Source organism: Cygnus atratus, chromosome 8 (genome assembly GCF_013377495.2).
Source record: "Cygnus atratus isolate AKBS03 ecotype Queensland, Australia chromosome 8, CAtr_DNAZoo_HiC_assembly, whole genome shotgun sequence".
Taxonomy (NCBI): domain Eukaryota; kingdom Metazoa; phylum Chordata; class Aves; order Anseriformes; family Anatidae; genus Cygnus; species Cygnus atratus.
Window position 1 is genome coordinate 28,854,508 of NC_066369.1, and position 12,040 is coordinate 28,866,547.

Here is a 12,040-nt window from a genome sequence, read left to right on the forward strand (position 1 = left end):
CTAAAGAGAGCCCAGGAATCAGGGGACATGAATGCTGTTGACTTGCACCATTGCTGGGTGACAAGAAATGCCACCCTTCCTCTGTGTCCTCTGTACAAAAGTGAAGGCACTGACCTTTGTAAGGTCCAGGTGCATTTAGGATCCTTGACATATAGGAATGGAGCATGTGAACTCTTCACAGTGAGTAGGTTGACTTGACTTTAGTTCCTCAGACAGAAATATTTTTTGCTGTCTTGCTCCTGAAGCCAAGAGATGGGTGTCTATCACAAGCTGCTGTGGCCTGTCACTGTTGTGTGACACACAAGACACACAATTCCCAAATGTTTGACAGACAGTCTAAATTACATTGGTTTCTTCCAACTCTGAGAGAAGTCCTAAGCCCTACCTCCCACTTATCAAGATCTTCCACTGATGTCTCTTCAAGGAAGATATTCGTGCAGGCACATATCCAGCCTGTGATTTTATCCTGAGATACATAGTATTTAGGGTATTTCTTTTGGCATGCGGTTTATCTAGTGAATGCTAACAGAGATATTTTCCAAATACCATTAAATACACAAATATTTTCTTGCCATATTAGCTTATGTCTGTTGTGAGAATTATTAAAGTTCTTCAGCTGAAATTCCCCAAGAGAATTTGAAATGCCTTGCTTGCAGCACTGTTGAAGGCGTCTGATTTTTCTTCTAGATGGAGAGGTTTTCAACACCGTCTGAAAAATCAGGTCACTCTAAGTTGTTAGAGGTGTCAGATTATTAGTCTCTAGAGATGCTGGAGAATTTTCCAAACTACCATTTTTTCACTAACATGTAAATGAAAGATCCTGTGGATAATATCATTTCTTAGACATATCATTTCTTAGACAGTCCTATCAGTCAGTCACATACATACTAAAGGCTACAAAAGTGCACTTGTCATGAAGAAATACAGTATTTTAAAGATAACTACTGTTCTGACCTCTCTGATGTGTCTTCAAATGAAGTATTGCTCTATTTTTTTTAATTTCCAGAAATAAAAAAGAGTTTGCTTCAGGGCAGAGACAGTCTAAAAGCTTGTGCTAATAAATCTATGCAAGTTTAGTAGTGCTTAATACATATTCTGCTTCAAGTGCTTTTTAAATGCATTACCACCTTTAAGTAAATACAGTGGAAGATTGCCAAATGCCTGGATGCTGTTCTCTGTAAATTTATGCATTTATATCATTAATGCAATGAAATGTTTAAACTTTCATTGAATTTTGCTAACTGATTTGCAGTTTGAATGGTAGTAATTTTATGCATTTATCAGTTACCATTTAAGTAGCTGCTATAATATTTCTGTTTAGGCAGGCAAAGCACACTTCCCAAAATACTTTTCATCTAATTAGATTTGGTATGAAGTATTCTAGTAATCCGAAAACAGAGAACACATCCAAAGTATGAGGAGTTCAGAGCTGCTTGTTCCTGATACGAAACAATATTGAGCCTAGCAAAAATATGTTTGGGGGGAGAGGAGGAGGCCCAGATTCTTAGCCTACTGGGCAAATCCTTTTCTGCTGCACACTTTGTGATGCAAGAGGGTCTCAATACTGCCTTTTCAATTAGTTTTATCAATATATCATGAGTTACAGTTATGCTGAAAAAAATGGCTTTTTTTCATGGTACACTGTAACAAATGAAGAAGATAACCTTTGCCCCTAGGAGCTGATATCCTAAGTCTTCGTGTCCACTTTATGCAGCTGTGTATGGCTGGGTAGTGGTGAATTAAGGCTAGTGTGTTTTCTGTTGTTATACCACAAGTTGGCTCCTGGGGGCCATACTGTGGCCTCTGGCTGCCTCCCCACCCAGCTCTTGGCCTTGTCCTCACTGCTGCCGCTGCCTGAAGTACCAGGCATGGCCATAACCACGGAGCAGCGCCTGGAGGAGGGAAGGAGGGGATTTGTGCAGGGCCCCCATGCCCGTGCCCATGGCTGCTGCTGGTGTGAGGAGCAGCAGGCCCAAGAGGCCTGGCCTGGAGCCGGACGACACGGGCGGACAGGGCCATGTCCCACCGCCACCTCAGGAGGCTGCAGATGGCTCCTGTGTGCACCCACCTCCTCTGATGGCACCCGTGTGCTTGCCCTGGGCTTTTCATAGCAGAGGAATCAGACAAAGCTGCAGTGGTGTTGAAATGAGAATCCTTTGGTAATGGGTTTCACCAACTCTTTCATTTTTGTAGTAAGTTATGCAAATTTTGTTTTGAACTGTTTTTCCCCTGGTTAGGCAGATCGGTAGGTTTCATGAGGGCTATGTATATTTGGCTGAGAGATTTACCTACAAAATGGCAGCAGGGATGAGGATCAGTAGGCTGAGCACTGTCAGCTCCAATAGATGTCAATAAACAGCAGCAGGCTGCGTTGACAACTTGTTTAAAAGCCAGCCCTACCTGTTGAGGAGCCACCCTCAAGGTACACATTAGAGCAAAGTAATTTAAAAAGAGCTGTGCATTGTCTTTTTAGCTTTATGCTAATTTTATGAAAGGTTTATGGTAAAAGATTAAAATACGTGTTGTGAACAGTCTCTAATTTATAAGTGAGCTGATCCACCTTACTGTATGATAATTCTTCTTGAATTTTGACTATAAGAAAAGAAGATGTAATGATCCTGTATGTTTTTCTGCCTGTTTTGCTCAAGTTTTAAATTCAGAAACAAGTGAAGAATGGATCAAGTGCCTTATTTGAAGATACAGAAAAACATTTTTCAGCTCCCACTTGGGTTTAGTTTTCAAGTGACTAATAAGAAGGTGATGATCGCTTCATTAATATGCTCTGAACGGAGTGCACAATATAATTATATATTTCAGTTGTAATTAGGACATTTAATTGGTTTGTTTTAACTAAATTAACAGACATCAGGGGAAAAAAAGATTTATGGCAGATTTTGAAATGTTTTCCACACAGCCAGCTGGGTTCAGCTGAACAGAAATATCTGTCTTATTTCTGGATAATGTTATGAAGATCAAAAACCTTGTTACTGAGAAACTGTTATGAAATAATCTTGCATTTTTCAGCTCTGTCCTTTATATGACAAAAATTTGCCAGCTGAATTTCATAGATTTCTTATGACATGGGTATGGATGCCTTTGGGGAGAGAGAAAGTGACGGCCAGAAATGACTTGGAGATGTTTCTATGTGTTGCCATAAGAAATAGAGTTAAATGCAGAATTCCTTTTATCAGATTGGTTAATTGGTAACTCTGCTATCCATTTAGGCAAATACAAACATTATTTAGAAACCATCTTCTTCCTCATTTTTGGTCACTGACTTCCCTCTGATTTTTTCCCTAGTTTTGTAACCTGGCTCCATACTTCTTCCTGATTTGGAGTTATTCTAACAAGATGGCTTTTCACTTCTAGTTTTTAGCATGGAAGCCGAAGTGCTGATACAGCATCAGAGAAGCTCTACATGCAGTGTTGCTGCTAGAGACTCAGTGCAAGTATTACAAGACATCCTCCATCATTTTTTCATCCAGCCTTTTGTCTTGGAGGAGAGGGAGAACATCTAAAGGAGAGCTTACAAAGTCTGTAAGTTGAATTCCATCTACACTATTTACATCCAGTCAGGTGCTTTAGCTACCTGGGCTGCATGATCTATAAGACCCACGAGGACTGCCAAACCCGCCACTGACCCAAGGGCTGACAAGGCTGGCTGCTGTGTCCCAGAAATGTATTTGGATCATTAAGTTTCTGTGTGAAACAGTTTGGCTTGTCAGTTCTGTTTGCATTGATCATGCTCTATTTTGCATTTTACCTCACTGATTTCAGTACAACCATGTTGCAAAAATAAAAAAAGAGACTCAGAATCTGCCCCATGCAACTGGTCCAGAGAAAATGCTGCAAATAAGCATGCAGACAAGACATGCCTTAGAGGCAGTGGTGGTTTGCTGCTCATGCATATCTGTAGTAGCTGACTGTAAGGAGTAGTTTAGAAACCTCTGGTGTGAGAATGAAGTGGAGCTGCTGAAAGTGCTGTGGTTCCTAAATTTATTCTGCTCTTACATTTACAAGAATACGTGGAAGTGAGCATATAGCTAAGTGCACGAGGAACACAGAGAAAGAAAACCTAAAGGAAAAGCAGTAGCTGGGCAGCCTTCTGGTAAAACCTGTTCTAGTTTTTAGGAACAGCTCATAATCCACTGTTTACAAACAGCAGTAACATAAACGTACAGCAGAAATGACTCATATTGAGACACAACCAGAAAAATGAAAGCAAAATCCCCAAATTGCCACCGAGTTCTGACACAGGGCACTAAAAATAGGCAAATTCAGAATGAAAGTTACAGCACAGCAAACAGCTCCCCTCTGCTAATGAGTTGAGCAGAGACTCTGGGGCAGAGCTGCACTAAGTGTGTGGGGGGCAGATTTTTCTCTGAAATGTTTTCCTCTGAAAATATGGTTTCATTTGAACTAAAAATTTCCTCAGGAACTTGTCAGAAGCAATTTAATTTCATTCAGATATCTTTAGGCAAAGAGATCTTTTGATAATGTCAATCATTTCATGTCAATATTTTCAGAACGTACGCTGCATATTTTTGTCTGAAATGATCGTTCATATTTACATATTTCTTGGTTCCTTCAAGAAGTGTTAAGAATTAAGTTTGGAAATCAGGATGAGATGGATTCACTTGATCCAACGGAAATAATTCAGTTGACACATAATGCCTTTCTATTTTTAGTGTCTTTATGTAGGAAATAACAAAACGTCTTGCAACCCTGATAGTACTAACTCTAATGTACTAACTCTAACTCTAGTATTAATTCTATGGAAAAATATTAGCTTTACGAGCAATGTGTGTTACTGGGATATCTTGAAATGCATGGTTTGTTCTAGAGAACATTTTGCGTTATGCATGTTTGCACTGAGAGGGTCGGCTGGAACATTAGGGTTCTGTATAGGAATGAAAATGAGTTTCGAAGTAACAGCTTCTTATGAAACAGAAATCTGACTTTTTTTCCTAGCTGTAGGAGAGAGCAGACAGCATGTTCTGAACTCCACAGTCAAACCGTATGAAAGTCGTGGGGGACAAGCAGAGAAAACTTGTCCATGTGCTGTTCATTTGCACATGGGCTGTGAGGCTTTGGTTTCCTTTGCTGTGAACTAACAGCTCGACATTTAAAACTTGGCAAACTTTGGGAGGGAGCAAGGGTGTGCCCCTGCCTGGGCAGGGCCAGCAGCTGCATCGGGGCCGGGATGCAGCAGCGAGATGCTGCGTGGATGTGGTTACGCCTACAGTGAGACCCAGAGAGCTATTCACCCATGAAACATTGATCCTGGCTCTGCTACCAGCTTCCTATGTTCAAATCTTGTTTTTCAGATATTCTGAATACTCCTAATTTTAATGTGATGATAAGATGTATATGACTTGAGCATCTTTGAATATATGGCCTTTTGTACTTAGTGCCATATTTCTGTTTCCAACAGTAAAATGAAGAGACTGAAACTGTTGTTCCTTCTTGCCCTCTCCCATCCCATCAGGTTAGACCATTGGCTGTCTCTTGCTAGCTGTTATGAGTCCAATCCCCATTTAGGTCTGTAAGGGCAGTTCTGTTATTTTTATTACTAATATATCTTATGCTTCTGCAGAAAAAAATACAGCAAAATAGGGAAGGAATTACATATTCAGATCAGCAGCACATCAGGCTCATTCATAACAAGGAAGGAGTTGGTCCATTTTACTATTCTTTCTACCACTTAGTAGTCAAAATTCATAGTTTATAAAATACTGAAAGTATTTAATATCTCTAATGTAGCACCATTGTAAATATTTATTTATTTATTTATTTATTTCCTGAAAGGAAATATGTGTAGTTAGCCCCTTGTTTCTTTGCACTCTAGGAAATCCAAACTTTGCATTTTGGTGCCACATTGCAACAGGAAGTAAAAAAGTCTAGAAATGGAAAGTGAGAGCACATCAGCCCATTTTGCCTTCCGTTTGGGGCAGGGGAGTAGAAATGCAAACTTCCAAAGCACAAATACTAGTCAGATCTTCACTTGGCACTTTTAATGAGTACAGATTCCGCAGCCAAAGAGTAAAATTAAAGAACAGTCCCGTGTGCCCTTTTAAATGTTTGAAGTTATAGTCTTTGCTGGTTTTATTGTAGGAAACCAAGAATCTGTTTATTATCTGTTTATTGTAAAGCAAAAACACTTTGAAATGACATGTTTTTAAATTGTAAGAGACTAAGTCTCGTATTAAATAGGAGACTCTGAATGCACTATTGAACTCTTCCTGCATTCTGCTAGCAGAATACAGGAGTTTCTGGAATCTGGAGAGAAGTTGATGTAAGAGTAACAGTAGTAGTAGTAAATTGCTGTAGGCTTTGAGCAATAAATGTGTGTGTGAAGAGTGTCAGAGAAACCTGTGAAGCTGACTGAAGTGAGTTTGCTATACTCAAGAAGCTGCAAGTATCGTTAACTTCAGTGGTAGCCCACCACTTTGCATCTAACTGGTGGACAGGTCTCTATACTTCCCTGGGATTCAGGAATTTGTCCAAAATATGGAAGGAACAATGCAGATGGCAGAGTCAAATACATGGACAGAGTACCAGGGAGCCAGTCTTCACGCCAGTGTATCAGAATCCACCCAGCACACAACTGACATCAGTTAGGACACTTTGTGTGCCTTTTCCCATCTTGTGAATGTTGAGGTGGGGTGGAACGTGCTTTGCATTTTGTTCGCAACTTCTGCCTGGTCACAGCTCTTTGTAGGCTGAGAAGTGTGTGCTGAGTTGTGGGCTTGTTGTAGCACATTGTTTGTCTTCAGAGTAGTCTAAGAAAGAGAGGGCTGTAAAGAGAACATCCTACAGCTACTCTGCAGGAGAGTACAACCTGGGTATGACTTAACACCTGTGAAGATGAGGTTCTTGTGGTGTTGACTGTGCTTTTGAAATGTAAGGGAGTGTCTGAAGGAAGAGAAGCAACCTGGATGCTGCGTTGGATGTAGCTTATCTTTGCAATGACTGATTTTCCTTTATTTAATCAAAGTTTTTGTGTTGTTGTTGGTGGTGTTTGTTTTTGTTTGTTTGTTTGCTTGTTTGTGTTTTGTTTTATTTTTGTTTTTAATCCTGAAGATGAGATCATTTTACCTCTATCAGCTGGCGCAAGAGCAGCATGTTTCTTAGAATATTCTATGATGGACCCAAACGTTGGACTCCACTACTGTGGAAAGCAAGCTGTGAGTTGAGTTTTGCAGGCTGTTAATGGCCAATACGACCACGCAGAGAGACACTGAGGCTGAGTGTATTGCCAAGAAATTCTGGGGATTAGAAATGAGTCCAACAGGTATTATACTAATTACTAGCTCTCACAATGTTACCCTTTGCTTCGGTCCATCCTGCAGGAACATTTTATTTGCTTCAAGCCCTTAGGTCTGGTGTTTCAGAATGGAAAGGTGCTTATCCACAAGTAAAACTAGCTGAGGAAACTCACTTTTTGCGGTCTTTGGATAAAGGCATTTTTCATTTTTCAAAGGAACTCATTAGTGATATTTTCAGAAAGCTTCCAATAGCACCTGGCACAAGGGTTACTGGAAAACACTTAACATCTTGTTAGCTCTGCTCATTTCCAGGGAAATGTTGAGTCTCCCTGTTATTGTAATAAAATTTGGTAAAATAAAAATATCTGCTTTCAAGCCCTTCCTGAAAGCATTAAGTGCTGCTTGGTAAGTTAATCGTATCAAACAATTATATGAAATACTTCAAACTGAGGAAAAAACTATCTGTCTGGAGAATAGTGAGATACCACAGAAAGGCACAAATATTTGCATTGGAAAGAATATTTTTAATAACCCATATTCTTCCAAGAAATGTCACTTTTCGGTGCCTGCTGGTTTTTGTTGTTTAAATCAATGTAGTAGTCAGTGTGGATTAAGCTTCCTATCTAAAGTGTTAAGTGTAATTAAGCAAAGAAATGCATAGTCAAAGACCCCGATTTATGTTGAGAGATAAATGGGATCTGTATCAGAGGAAGAATGCACTTTATGTAAGGCTGGCTCATGAAGTATTTTGCATTAACACTCTCCTGGTTACTCTGCTCTGTAGATTCCCAATCTCATTTAACTCGATTTACTTGCCTCTTGTGGGCAGCTATAGCACCTTTTGCACCAGCTTTAAGGGCTATAAATCCTGTATTCATATAGTCAGCTACTACTTTCCCTGGGGGCTTGAGGGAAAACTTAGATCTTAAAGCATGCGAAAAGGGGTGCTTTGACCTGCGCTGAAGAGTTAATCTGATGAAAACTTAAGCACGGCCTGGGCTGAGCTCAGTGCTCAGTTGTGGTATTGAGCCAGGGAAGGACCAAGCCAACGAGCATATTCTGGCATCAGCTCCTGGAGGTTACAAGAACCTTATGTATCATTTTATGTATTTTCTTTTCATGTGTATATAATCAATTCCAGTGGCGAGGCTTGTGTTTTGGTTCATACAGCCAAGCCAGGCAATTGACTTGGCTCCCTTTTCAAACCTCTTGGCTTGCTAAATGTCAGAGCCGAAGTAGGGCTTCTCTTTGTACTCCAATCTCATACAATTGGCCTCAGCTATGTGTGTTCCCTGAGAGCACATGCACAGCCGTGAATACAAATCAAACTCCTTAGGAGCCAAACACGGAGGTCAGAGAAGCAAATATTTTTGTCTCCCCAAACTACCTTTTTTGCATCCTGGCACAGCTTTGTGAGGCCCAAGCTTGACAAGACTTCTAAGTCCCACATGCTAAGAATTGAAAGTGAAGTAAAGTAATAATGCTAACAGTGTAAATGCATTGACAGTCTCTGTTAAAGTTCCCCAGTGACTTACTGGAATCTTGCAGTTCTGCACCTAAGGGAAACTATAAATCCTCTGGAATACGGAGGCAGTGGGGAGATTCTTGTGATGGCTTCTTCAGAGCATTGATTGTCTTAGATCTCCTTAAACAAGTGGTGGAGAATACAGACTGCTGCAAGCACAAGTGATCAGTTTGCCATGAGATATTTAAATTTCCACTAAAACCTAGGGAACAAAACAATGTTTAGGGAACAAATATTAACTGCATTATCCTTAAATGAGTCCCACAGGCTTTGATTGAAGAGACTGACATGTAATTTTGCAACAGTTTTATTGGAGCATGGTCAGAGATGCTATTCCAGTTGCAGCCGAATTGAGTCAAGAAACTATCACTCTCAACATGCGCTAGCTGAAAAAAAAAAAAAAAAAGCCCAAACAATAAACCTACTTAAAATTGTTCAAGCTAAGCTGGATCATTCTGACAGAGCCAGATTTGGGAGTGTCTGCACATGCAGTTATTTGGCTCATCGAAAAGGGTGGTAACCCCTAATGGGGGGCAGTGGATAAACAGCTGTGGGCAGGCTGGAGGTGGTAACCTCTTAACCTGGCTCAGCTGCAGCTGGAACAGCATGTGGGGCTTTGCCCATAGTTACACAATACTGGGATTTCTTAATAGACCAGTTCTTAGATCGAAGAGCAAGCTGCTGTCCAAGTTTGCAATGAGATGTGCTGCATCCCAAAATGTATGCATAAATATACATTCCCCAAACGTGTGTGCTAAGTGAACACTGAGTACTTAACAGCACCAGCACATAATACTGGCTCCAATTCCTCCCATAGCCATCGTGGTTGGAGCACAGTATGTTCCAAACAGCACATTTTGCTGCATGAGTCTCAGCTGTAGATCTCGAGCAGAGAGAGGCTTCTATTAAATGCATCTGTACTTGTGTGTCTTTGGTCTGTATCAGATTCTCCTTAGGTTACTTAAACTGCTTCCAGACCAAGCTCTCTTATGTCCCCACTGCTCTGTGATATTCTTAACCCTCTCCTCACCCGTGATCCATCAATCAGGACAAGCTGCCTGCCTGAGCTGGTACAGCACTGAGCACTGTTTTGCCTTGCAGGAAGAGATATTAATTGGTTAAGCATGAAGCACACAAGCCAAAAAGAAGGCACTGCTCCACGAGCCTCTCCAAACACAAGGAGGGACGGAGGGCTGGGCCTTGCTGAAAGGTCACGGTGAGCTCACGCCAGCAGGAGGATAGCATTTTGGGCAGGGCTCTTGCTGGGTGGAGGGAGCTGCCTGAAGCATTCCAGGGCTGAACTGGCGAGAGGCTGTGCAGAGGGAAGAACCCAACCACACCAAAAAAAAAAAAAAAAAAAAAAAAAAAAAAGGGGGGGGGGGGCAGGGGAGAGAGAGAACTGGGTATGCGGGCTCCAAGCTCTTTGGGTTGGTTCAGATTTGATGCAAGGACATGGAAAGATGTGGCTTACCACTGTTAAAACCTTTTTTACATTTTTCCTTGGAACATATAAAAAGCTGTGAAAGGGGAATGATAAGACACACCGTATGCTTTATCATGAGGATTTTCCTCAGACTTTTTGTCCCATATGATCTCAATCTCCACTCCACCACAGGACCACAATGCCTGTGATTATGTGGACCACGGAGACCCTATAGTGATTAGTCCTTGGCCAGCTCCTGAGAGTCCCCGTACCAGTACCTTGCTGCCTGGCCCTGGGCTCACCGTGTGTCCCCTGCTCTGCTGGCTTCTGCTGTGCCTGGCAGTAGGTGGGAGAAGATTGGGCAAGGGGGTGGTGGGGTGGAGAACACCCCTAGCTGTCCTTCCGACCTCTCCCTTCATCTGCTGAGCTTCTTCCAATGTCCTGTGAGGAAAGAGGCCCCACGACACTGGGGTGTCACCCTGAGGTACAGCCACTGGTAGTGTGTCCTGAGCTTAGTGGGTCTCTAAAATATGTAAGATTTGGAGTTTGTGTAGTCTTAAAAATATACAGCTCCTCCATGGTGGAGACCTTCTCTGTTACCTTCATCCTGTACTCCTGTTTAGGAAAGGACGGTATGTCCATGAAACAACTATTTGTGTCTCTCCAAATTTCTTTAACAATATGAACCTCCACGGCACCAATTCCCCTTTCAGTGCGGATGTCCAGCACTGCTGGGATAGATCTCAGGACATGGGTGAAAAGCTGATTTTGAATTGTATATTTAGATAAGGTTTACAGGGAGAAGTTCATGGATTTAGGTTAACAGGGTTCAGTCAGGTGTTGCTGAAGCAGATGAACGAGTATGAAGGGTAAAAAAGAGTTGTTACTCTCCCGACCAGTGAGTCCTGCGTGGCTTACCCCAGCTCCCAGTGGGCAGCCTACAGCAGCCTGCAGCTCTTCTATCCCCAGGTGTGGGTGCCCAACCTGGCTCTAACTATCTGTTGTTTTTTTTTTTAAATGACAGTTTCAATGATGCTTAGAGAGACTTGCATCCTTCAAACCTGCTGTTCTACCAGGCTTCCCGGGCACTGGTGCTCCTGGGGAGGGCCACACATGCCAGAGCCTGCTGGGCTGGGAGAGTGAACGGCCCGGGCCGTGCACAGGAGCTGCAAAACCTGTTGGTCCTATTGGGAAAGGAGGATTCCGTGATGTATTTGTACATGCACAGTGGGGGAAGAAGAGTGTGAAGCAGCTCTTGAGAAAGCAAGAGAGGAAGTTAACAACCAAGTGGGAGAGGGAACAGATGGGTTTGAAGGCCCAGAGAGGGAGTGGGGCTTTCTGTACGTTGTTTTGGAAGGCTGGCTGTGTATTTAGACCTGTACAGAGACAAGAAACACCACTGTACAAAGCTTGTATGATTTTCCAACTTGAAAGGCAGAGGTCCAGCCTTGATACAGAATTACTTGATTAGAACAGACTTTATCCCTTCCAAAAATGAAGAAAAATACCATCTTTAGTTGTAGAGAGAAAACTTTATAGGATCAGCTAGTCACCGGAGTGGCTTAAGAAAGGCACAGAGACAAATCCTTTGGGGTGGTGGGGAAAGCAAACTATCAAGATAAAGCAAAAACAGTTTCTTTTCTCTGCAGGGTGTCAGATTTATGTAGTTCTTGGCACATGTTTTTTGAGTGACCTTAGCTTAGTGATATAAATTTTAATTATGACTTTAAATGATGCTGGGACCAGATGGGTGAAGACTAAAGAAACAGTTAGCTCTGTCCACCTCCTCGGCCAGAGCTTTGCTTGCAGAGTGTCGAGAACAGC

General features: G+C 41.9%; 1 protein-coding gene across 2 annotated transcripts in view; it reads left to right on the plus strand.

Moving 5' to 3' along the window:
- Positions 1-12,040, plus strand: part of FGGY (FGGY carbohydrate kinase domain containing) — a 308,806-nt gene that overhangs the window by 111,403 nt on the left and 185,363 nt on the right. Inside the window, exon 4 of one of the 2 annotated variants that reach the window (XM_050712118.1) lies at positions 3,370-3,537. The exons of the other annotated variant lie outside the window; for it this stretch is intronic. The gene's annotated coding sequence lies outside the window, so the exon portion shown is untranslated. The remainder of the gene's footprint in view (positions 1-3,369; positions 3,538-12,040) is intronic. 2 annotated transcript variants of the gene reach the window in all.